A 10,196-nucleotide genomic window follows, 5' to 3' on the forward strand; every position below is an offset into this window, starting at 1 on the left:
GGTCCATCACATAGAGCTAAGATGTTCATAGTGGCCTTGGTGTGAACAGTTTTCAGAGTCAGGCCAGAGGCCAGATAATCTTGGAGGGTGATAGAGTTGGAAATGAGGAGATGGTTACAGGGTATTAGAATAGATGCCCCATGAGAGTCATAGGAGTGAACCCTGGCAGGGGTAATATCTTGTTCTTGGCCCCTTGCACTCTGGCTTTTCCTGTGTGCTGTCTGCTTCCTGACCACCTTTAGGTGGGCAGCTTTCCTTCACTAGAACGTTTCTGCTTTCGAGCCCTGCAGTGGAGACCAACAATGGACTGAATTCTCTGAAACTGTTACGTATGCCCTCACCTCCTTTAATTTGTGGATGTTGGGTGCTGTGTCTTCGTGAGTGGTAAGTACTGAAACACATGGCCACATAAAAGACCTGGACAGTCTTGGACAGTGATCAACAGATGGTATGACTGGTTACGAATCAGTCTCACTACTGGACCCTCAGGTTGACTGTTAAGGGGGTAACCTTCTCAGCAGGTGGAGATGGAGCAGGCAGAGGTGGCTGGCGAAGCTGCAGTGTTTTACTCAGAGAGAAGTTGTGTGGCTCCAAGAGTACTCCCTGTGCTGGCTGTATCTGAGGAGCACCTGTCTCAGAGGAGGCTCCTGGGTTCAGAAAAGCCAACAGCAGAGCTCTGAGGAGGGGTGCAGAAGGGCTTGGGGAGCCACATGGTCTGCTACAAATCCCATTCTAATGTCCAACTCTGTGCTCGAAGAAAATTTTGTGATTGTACTATGTAGAATATGATACCTGATAGGAGGTAAAACATGCAATTGTGAAATTAAGTTATGGTTCTGTTTATTCCACAGCAATGATACAGGGGGTGAATCCTCATCCTGGCTCTTCCTTCTGTCCCTGCTTCCTGACTGCCTTGGGGTCAGAAGCTGTCCTGAGCCAGGCCATTTCTGCCTTGGAGCCAGTTGATGATGGCCTATATCCTCTGAAAGATGGCAACCAAAATAAACCTTCCCTCTTTTAAATTTCAGGTGTCAGTTATTATCCCAGCAATGGGAAAGGCCATTAATCCACCAAGTACAGGGCTGGGGACGTTTAAGAAGCAAGATGATTTCAGGTGTGGAAAATGCCATTGGAGGTGAAGTGACAGCGGTTGGGTCACATGTATGGGATTAAACTTCATGGCTGCCAATCAGTCACATGTTCAGAGAATGGCCACATTAGTGTGATCTGGAGGTGGTGATTTTGGCCTCTTGACACCAAAGTACAGGAAGTGATTTTGAATAAAGTCTTTAAGACTCTGGCGTGTGACCCAGGCAACAGTTATCATTATAACCTGCAGGTCAGAGGTCGCATCTCCATCGGCAGAGTCACCACACCTGCTCAGCTGGGTGGCCCTCAGCACGAGTGATTTCTAAATGAATTAAAAGCAAGAAAAGTAGAGGGTTTATGGAGGTTTTCCCTCAGTGTCTTGTTTCTAACATTTTAGGCCCTTCCTCCTAATCTCCCTGCCCACTGTCTAAAAGTCTCCCTTCCAATTCTGGCCATCTCTCCTTCCATTAGTCAATTAATTTAGACTTATTCTATAAGCATTTCTCATATTTAACTATTGGAAAGTGCCTTATTTTGTTTAATGTGGTGGACAACAGTTCCATCCATTTTCCTGCAAATGACATAATTTTGTTCTTGTTTATGACTGGATGTCACTGTATAAGTGAGTGCACATGTGTGTGCCTGTGTGTGTGTGTGTGTGTGTTCTCTCGAGTCCATCACCCGTACAATGTTCCTTGTATGCCTGTCTGGGTCCATGAGATATCAGTCATTAGCTTAGGAGCGTGCCCTGTTCCAGCAGTAGAGCCTCTTAAACTAACCAATTGCACCTGCAGTGACTCCTACATCTCCTTTAGGTCATATTTTGAGGGGTTGAGGCTTGTGGCTTCCATTAATGAGGAGCACACTCTTAGCAGGATCCATGCAGAAATGTGATGTGGTTGATACAACTGCATATTTGTTTATCAATTTATTTTCCTGTGATTCTGTAGTATCACCTACCTTTTATCTGTCTATCTACCTAAATTTCTCCTCTTCCTCCTCCTCCTCCTTCTCCTTTCCCTCCTTATTCTTCCTCTTCTTCTTTTGCTTCTCAGGCTTTCTTCTTTTCTTTCTCTTTTGCTTCTCTGCAATCTTTCCCACACGATTTTCATTTAAATCCAAAGCTAGGACAACAGATGGAACCAATTCTCTGTGAATTATTTCTGTTTGTTTTGGATGTACTGTTATCTCAGAAAAACCTATTGCAATTCTTCTTTTAACCCAACAAAGATAACTCTTACCCTTCAACTTTCTCTTATATACTAAGTGATTTCACTTGACATTCTATGGGAAATGCAAGGAAATTCACTACTCAATTCTTCAAATTAACCAGGATACATGTTCGATCCTTTATTATATGTGTGTAATTTGATCAAGCGACCATGGTATCTTTTCATTTCTTGGCGTGCGCTCTTTCTGCACGCTAACGCTGTTTTGACATTGCTGTCAGCACTACTGGGTGTGCTAATGTCGTCTCTCCCCATTCTGTAGCTTGCTGTCAGATATTGCTCTTACATGTCATTCACTAGTCAAAGAAATTCGATGCAAGAACCAGAAGCAGCTACCCGAGACCTGGCCATGTTGGGACTTAGGCGGCTGCACAAGAAGGCAATCTGCCTGCCCTCTTGGTAAGCGCCCCTGGCACCGGCTGGGAGGAGAACCAGTCAGCTGTTCCCACGAGCCTACCTGTGCAGGGGCTGAGAATGAAACATCTCCCTTTCCCCCATCAGCAACTGGGGACAGAGTTCTGACCAGTGCTTGGGAGGATGACCATATGCAATACAGCAAATAAGGGGGATTTCCTGCTATGTTCTGTTTGAAGGCAAAGGTTATTTTCACTGTTATGTTTTGTAATGATTGCTATGCTCTATTCAATATTCTCCTTTAATTGGTTTTTACAATGGTCTGTTATTGGTTTGATTTCACTGGACAACTATTGTGAAGACAATGAGATGTATTATAGTATCTATTACTGCTATTCCATTATCCTGCTTTGAAGTTCTGTACCAATGTCACTACATTGTCTCAGTTGGCTTTGTTGTATTTTTACTACATTCTAAATAACATTTTTTAAAAAGATAAAAACTGTATTATGGGATAAAAGATGTTCTTAAATAACTGATTTTTTAAAAATTTTATTTAAAGGAGAAAAAAACACCCCAAAATAGTATAAGAGTACAAGTAATGCAGAATTTAAAAAAAAGTAAGAAATCACTAGTTAATAATAGATTACATATTGCCATCTTAGAAATAGTTGTTCAAGTTACAGAATTAAAGCATACAAAGTGGACATTCAAACAGTGAGACTGCAAACAGTCGTGTTCAATGATCCAACAAAAACTTAGTAATATAGTCATCCATCTTAACACACTTAAACACGCTTGCAGTTGTATCCTTTAGAGCACTTTTTTCACTCTCTTTTTTACAACATTTACACATTTTGGGTTTTATTACTCCCATAGTTCTTATTACTTTTTTTTTGAAGAGAATAAAACCAAATATGACAAAACAAAGCAGTCAGTCAAAACAAAGGATGGACATAATACATGATGTAAAAACAAAATACAAGGTAATCAACAATGGTTACCATAATGCCTCTTGTTATCTTAATAAGAATTGGCTATATCATCAGTTATAATAAAATTGAACAAAACAGTACAGAACAAGACCAATAAAACCAAAACATTGGAGACATTACAGGACTTCAAAAGAAGATAATAGTCAAACCAGAATGGGCGTCATAGTGAATTTTATTGCCTTCAAAGTAGTTGCCTATACCCTCAAACTTGATACTATCAAACAGAACAGACCAGAGTAAAATCAGTCAATACAAGATGGTGGGAGCAATACAGGGCCTCAATAGGAAATTTCCTTAATAGGAAATCAAAAAAGTTACTATAATATATCCTGCTAATTTTTTTGATTTTTCCCCTTAATTAAAAAAAATAAATAAATACTTTTTTTAAAAAAGGGGGAGATTGAGATAAAAGATGACATGACAACATAACAATACAAGTCACAGCACAACACCTTCAGCAACATAGTGCTTCACCATAAGATAACTCGACTTAATAGTAGTTACCACAGTGTCTCTTTCCTTGAATATTTGAGTATAACTTTGTATACTATGGCAATAACTGATTTTGAAAATGAAAAACAAATTGAGAAAATTTACAAATCTTAAAATGTCAGCAAGTTATAAGTGAAGCTTATGCAGCAGGCTAATTTTATCATTTTTAAGTTCCTAGCATTTTATACATTCCTAAATATTAATAGTTGATAAATTACATGAATTCTCAAAATTGTATTATAATTTATTAATTTTTAAGTTGGAATTCCTTTTTAAGGCCATATCCAAGATTCAAGAATTGTTTCATGTGCTTCTCTTCATACATAAAAATCTCATACACAATAGATAAACCTAAATTTTAATCAAAAATCTTACTTTTCTTGGCTATAAAGTTTGAGTCAATTATGTTTCCTGACCCTCACCCACATGTTGGTTCTAAAAATCATATTTATTTTACCAGGTTACTCTGAGTATGAGACAAATAAATATTGTATCTTACCATCCAAAAAAAAAAAATGTGATGCATCCTTTGAACCAGTGGCACAAAATAAAGCCCTTGGCACTGAACACAGGCCACAATGCATTTTCATCACATTTACTCCAAACCTTATTATACCTGGACTGCTGAATGTTATTGAAAAAAAAAAGCACAAAAAGATGGGCACTGCCACCAGCTCCCCGCTCCAGTCTCCTGCAAGCACTCAGCTCTCTCTGCTCCACTGCCCGATGGCTGGTCTACATCTTCCTTAAGTGTCAGTTGAGCACTTTTGCTCTGAAGAGCCCATCTACCTGCTCTGAAAAACTGAGAAACTGGAGGTGGTTTTTCACATGGGACTATCTTCCCAACTGCTCACAAATTTATTGATGTCTATTAATCTAGAACAACTTTATTCTCACCTTCCACAACTTACAGCTTGTTCAATGACCACATATTTTGTACCTGACCCTCTTCATTTGCCTGTCTTTGGAACTTTGTTCTACTGGTCATTTCTCTCTTTATTATCTTATCTATCTATCTATCTGCCTCCTATATCTATCGGTCACCTATCTCTCACCTATCTATCCAACATCTATCTATCATCTATCTATCTATCCGCTATCTCTCATTTGTCCATCATCTATCAATCATCTATCTCTCATTATCATTTCCTATATGTATATATCTATGTGTGTATCTATCTCCTATATCTCTCTCCTCTATCTTGTTTCCTATCTCTGTCTCTTTCTCCTCCATCTATCATCTGCTCTATTTCTACCTCTGCCTCCCCTCTCCTATCTCCCTGACTGTATCCTATCTATTTACCTGTCTTTGTCTCCTGTCTCTATCTCCTCCCTACCATCTGACTTCCCACTCTTTTTCTCTTCAGCATACGAAGTTAGCGTTCAATCTTCACCATGAACAAACTGCAGCTGTAATTGGATCACCCTACGGTGCTATCATAGGCCGTTTTCTATTGGTCTCTGACCATAGATAGGATGATTTATGAAGAATAGTACTTAAGGATCTCAAGGTGTTGGAGGTCCAGGAGCAACCAGTACTTGCTGAGGGTCTCTTGCAGGCCGTGAGGTGGGGGCCCCCCCTGACAAGACAGAGGATGTGTGCCAGCCAGCCTGAGTCTCCCCCCTTTTATTTTTTCTTCTGAAGCCACTAGCACTACTAACCCAGGTGCCTCACACTTGTGATCTTGTGTAGCCTAATCTCCCAAACGCCCCTCCTTCAGTTCCACCAGCAATTGAACTTGGGGACTGGCACATGAGCCTCTGGGAACACCTTCAAACCACAGCTGATACTGTGAAACCTTGCGGGGAGTAATTAAATTTGGAAATACTGTGTGTGTTTGTATTGGCTGCCATCATCGGCATTGTTTGAGGGCCAAATGTGCGAGGAGCATTTGGAATGTACGAATGGACCTGGCATGGTGCTCACGGCTTTGCTATTTGAGAGATGACTTCAAGGTGACCTACTCGGTTATTGTTTCACAGCGCTTCTCGGGACATTTATACATTGGATATGCCTTTGAGAAAAGCAACTTATTGGAGAGCTGTCCTTAGCTGGAATCTAAATGTTTTCCTTTGAATTCTCTGCTTTTCAACTTGCTTTCTTGTTACAATTCAGTAAAATATATCTCCAATGCATATTGCAGTGCTGTTTGTTCATTTGAAAAGCGTGTTTCCTAGATCTTGTAATTAAATTATTTGTACCTTGAATTTTGTACTCTTAATATGTATTTTAAATTTAATTTTAATAATTTTACTTTAATAAAATGTTAGATATATTGATAAAATATATGTAAAATATGCCTTCTTCCATAAAGTGAGGATAATAAGTTATAATCACATTAACATAAAGACAAAGAAGGATTATAAGAACATAATTATGGTATCTTAGAGACAAATGCTTATATTTTCAATCTACCAAGAATGTAATATTATGATCTATTTTTCCCTTTATTTAAATTTGCTTATTGCTATTCTACCTGAAATATCTTTATAACACTCTTAAAGTTTTGCTTATATTCTATTTTATATGCCATGACATATACACACCTGAAAACTTTAAACTGTGTGAAATTGTCAACGAGCAAACATTTCCTTTTGGTACTGTCACTGTCAGGGAAACTTTGTTGGACAAAATATCTTAGTGGGATATGGCTAGATGAAGACTCTAAATGTAAAGATATCAGAGGGTGAACATTTCTATGGAAGGTGGACTATGCAGAACATCTAAATTTTAGGAAATCATTCTACTTTTCCCCAAAGTTTTAGGCTTTCCTTTTCTTTGATTGTTATGGTTTATATCTAGATTGTTCTTCCCAAGCCCTGGGAGCTTATGGTGGAGTTCCAGGGAAGTGACTGGACGGTGTGGGTGTCATGCTCATCAGTGGGTTCATCCACTTTTGAGTTAATAGCTAAAGGTAATGGGGAGGGTGTAAATCAGAGGAGGTGGTCACTGGGGGCGAGGCAAGGAAAGCTCTGTCTCCTTCCCCACTCCCTCCATCTCACTCTGCCTCCTGTCACCTTGCTGTGAGCAGCTCTGCTCCACTGTGCCTCTCTGCCGTGCTACCCTGCCTTGAAGCCAGCTGAATGTGGACTGAGCCACAGCACTTGAGTCAGGGGACAGCTGAAGTGCTGAATGCAGTTTATGCATTCTTTGCAGAAAAACATTCAACAAATGCCCCCAACATGACCAACACAAAATCAGCATTCTACAACCCCAGATCACTGCTAATTCAAATCGCCTCAAACACTGCCATTTCTCTTGATACCACCAAGTCTTCTCTATCTGATCCCACAGACACCCCGAAAGTGCTCAGGTAAAAGTTACACTGCAGTTCCAGCAGCATATCAGGTCTATTACTGGAGAAGGGAGGTGCTACTGTTAAGGTCACAGTGGGGCCATCGGGTCCTTGGGTACAACTTTCTCAGGAACCCAATACTATCAGCATGCAAGAGAGACCTGTCACTGTGAGGGAAGACTCCTGAAAAAGACCGAAGAGATGTCGAATGTGATCACCGAGAGGATTATAAGAGGATCCACAGAGTGGCAGCTGTCCCCATATCAGTCCCGCCAATATAACGAGTCCAGTGCAAATTCTAATCTAATTGGGCCTTTTTATGCAGACACTGCTGAACTTCTACCAGCTGTGGCTACAGCTGCAGGGTTATTTGGCCACACTCACCTTGCTGGCATGACTGCCTTTCCAGCAGTCTCGTCTGGCTTCACAGGCAGTGATGTGGTGGGCATTGCTGCTGTATTTAACACATCCTTAGCTAGCTATGGATACACTCTCAACACGTTAGGGTTAGGACTCAGTCAAGCGGTAGCAACAAGGGTTTTGCTGCAGCAGCTGCCAGTGTCAACTCAGCAACAGCAACAGCAGCCAATGTGTTGGCCACCAATGCCAGGGGAGCCTCAGTCAGTGGCAGCACAGCTGGAGGTAAGCAGGGATATTTGCCTTTGGGAGCCTAGCTGCCACTACTGCTGCAATCATTGGGTATTTTGGAGCCACTTCTTCCCCAGCTGCTGGTGCCATTATAGGAACAGAAAATTCCACAGATGGCCCAAAAGATGTCTCTGAAACAGTAATGTCAGAAAATGTAACTAGTGCAACATTTGGCAAAGAATGGAAAACATTAGTGGAATACCAGGAGTTGACTGGTGCAAGGATACAGATCTCCAAAATGCAGAATTTGTACCTGGCACAAAGCATCAAGAGGCTGCAACACAGGCCAGGTGTGGTGATGCACACCTGTAATCCCAGCACTGGGGAGGCTGAGGCAGGAGAATCACTGAGTTGGAGGCCAGCCTGGGTTACAGAGTGAGGCCAAGGCTAACCTGAACTACATAGCAATTACACAAAGGATCACATAGGAGCCAGGAGTTTGAGGGCTACCAACTCTCAGAAAATCCACTGACTTCCCCAATTACACATCATATTGCTTTCATCCTTTTTAAATTCCATTTTAAGTAAATTTTTCTGTTAATATGTAATTGTGCAAGTAAGTGTGAATATTGATAAAATGTATATGTCAATAGTGTGTGCTCTGGCATATGTTTCGTTGAAAGAGTTTTTCCTCAGTCTGCTTTGTTCCCTATACCCTGCTTGTTTATACTTGTCCAAGGTGTTTTTAGTGTAAGTTCTAAGCCTGCCATTCATCAGCTTTAGGGCAGTTTAATAATGGCATGTGCACAGGCATGTGCACACAATTTCCAGCATTGGTTCTAGGTCACACTAAGAACTATCAGGTTGAGTTTGGTGGGGCAGTGACTTGAAATGGAGAGAAGCTAATGTACTGCCATGTATATCTTACTTCCTGGTCGAGGGACAATCAAGTAGGAAACCATATTTTGAAAATAGTCTTACATAAAGTGATCAAAAAGCAACAGAGTTGTATAAAAGCACCATACAATGTTTAAAAGATTAAAATTGTGGAAAAATATGTTGGTGAGTTTATGGGTCAATGAAACCTATTCCCCATGTGAGCTGGGCAGTGAAAACCGGGCTGTGGGCTGGCCAGAGCCCTTCCTTTAGCATTCCTAGATTCAACTGAAGTCCACATCCAGTTCTAACTCTTCTTCTTGGATCTGAGCTTTTAGGCACAGAATTCATAGTGATCCCATCGCCTGGCCAGCAAAACAGTCATCACTCCCATGTGGTACCCAGGAATTTTATAAACCTAAGTGACAAGGCCAACATGTTACTCATGGCAGGTGATGTTTCATTACGGGCAACTGCCTGAGAAGTATGCTGCATTTTAGGAGGTTCTAATTGTGTAGGATTCATCAACACAAGAGACCTGCGCGAGGTTTGAGATCCAGCCGCTCACTCAAGGTGGAGTCGGGACACTTCGCCTGGTGGCCCACACGACACAGACACGGACCGAAGCGCACGCCCTGCAGGCTGACTTAGAAGCTTATCTCAAGAGGTCATGCGATCTACTCTGTCCGGCTTTGGAGGTCGCTGTAACGGGAGCCTCGGTTCCCAAGGCCCAGGAACCGATGCCCTCTTCCAGAAGTGGAATCATGGCGGCTTGTGGGGGCGGCCATCACCTGCCTCGCTCCGCCCCCAGCTGCGCGCGCAGACCTAGGCGCCAGAAGCGAACTGCGGGGAGCCCTGAGCCACCCTGCGGAGCAGGGTGTTACACGGAACTTCCCTCGCAGCCTCAGCCCTCCCATCAAGTCTGCCCCAGCGAGCTAGACGGCATCTGGCCCTTCTTTCCGAGAAACCAGTGAATGAACCAGGAGTGGGTCGAACCCTGCCTGAATCACTCCGATCTGTGGTCGCTTTCCTTGGTAATGTTAGTTCCCTGTGTTCATTTCACACTGACTTACACTGCACTGAGAACTCTAAATTATTACCTGATCTTTTCTCCTTCTTCTGTTAATTGTTCACTTCTGTGAAATTCTCAGGGGAGACGCATTTTTCTTTTATTACTTTTTTTTAAAATCAGGAGTCAAACTCAGGACCTTGTGCTTACCAGGCAAGTGCTTCTGTCACTGAGCCGTTTCCCTGGCCTCTTTTATTACTTTTTATCG

At 41.8% G+C, this 10,196-nt stretch overlaps 1 pseudogene; it reads left to right on the forward strand.

The window, feature by feature from the left end:
* Positions 1-1,049: 1,049 nt before the first annotated feature.
* LOC100714750 (RNA-binding protein Nova-1-like) lies at positions 1,050-9,893 on the forward strand (annotated as a pseudogene).
* The last annotated feature ends 303 nt before the right edge of the window (positions 9,894-10,196 follow it).

This window comes from Cavia porcellus, unplaced genomic scaffold (assembly GCF_034190915.1).
Source record: "Cavia porcellus strain 051 isolate PalLab524CR breed Dunkin Hartley unplaced genomic scaffold, mCavPor4.1 scaffold_14, whole genome shotgun sequence".
In the NCBI taxonomy this organism is placed as follows: Eukaryota; Metazoa; Chordata; class Mammalia; order Rodentia; family Caviidae; genus Cavia; species Cavia porcellus.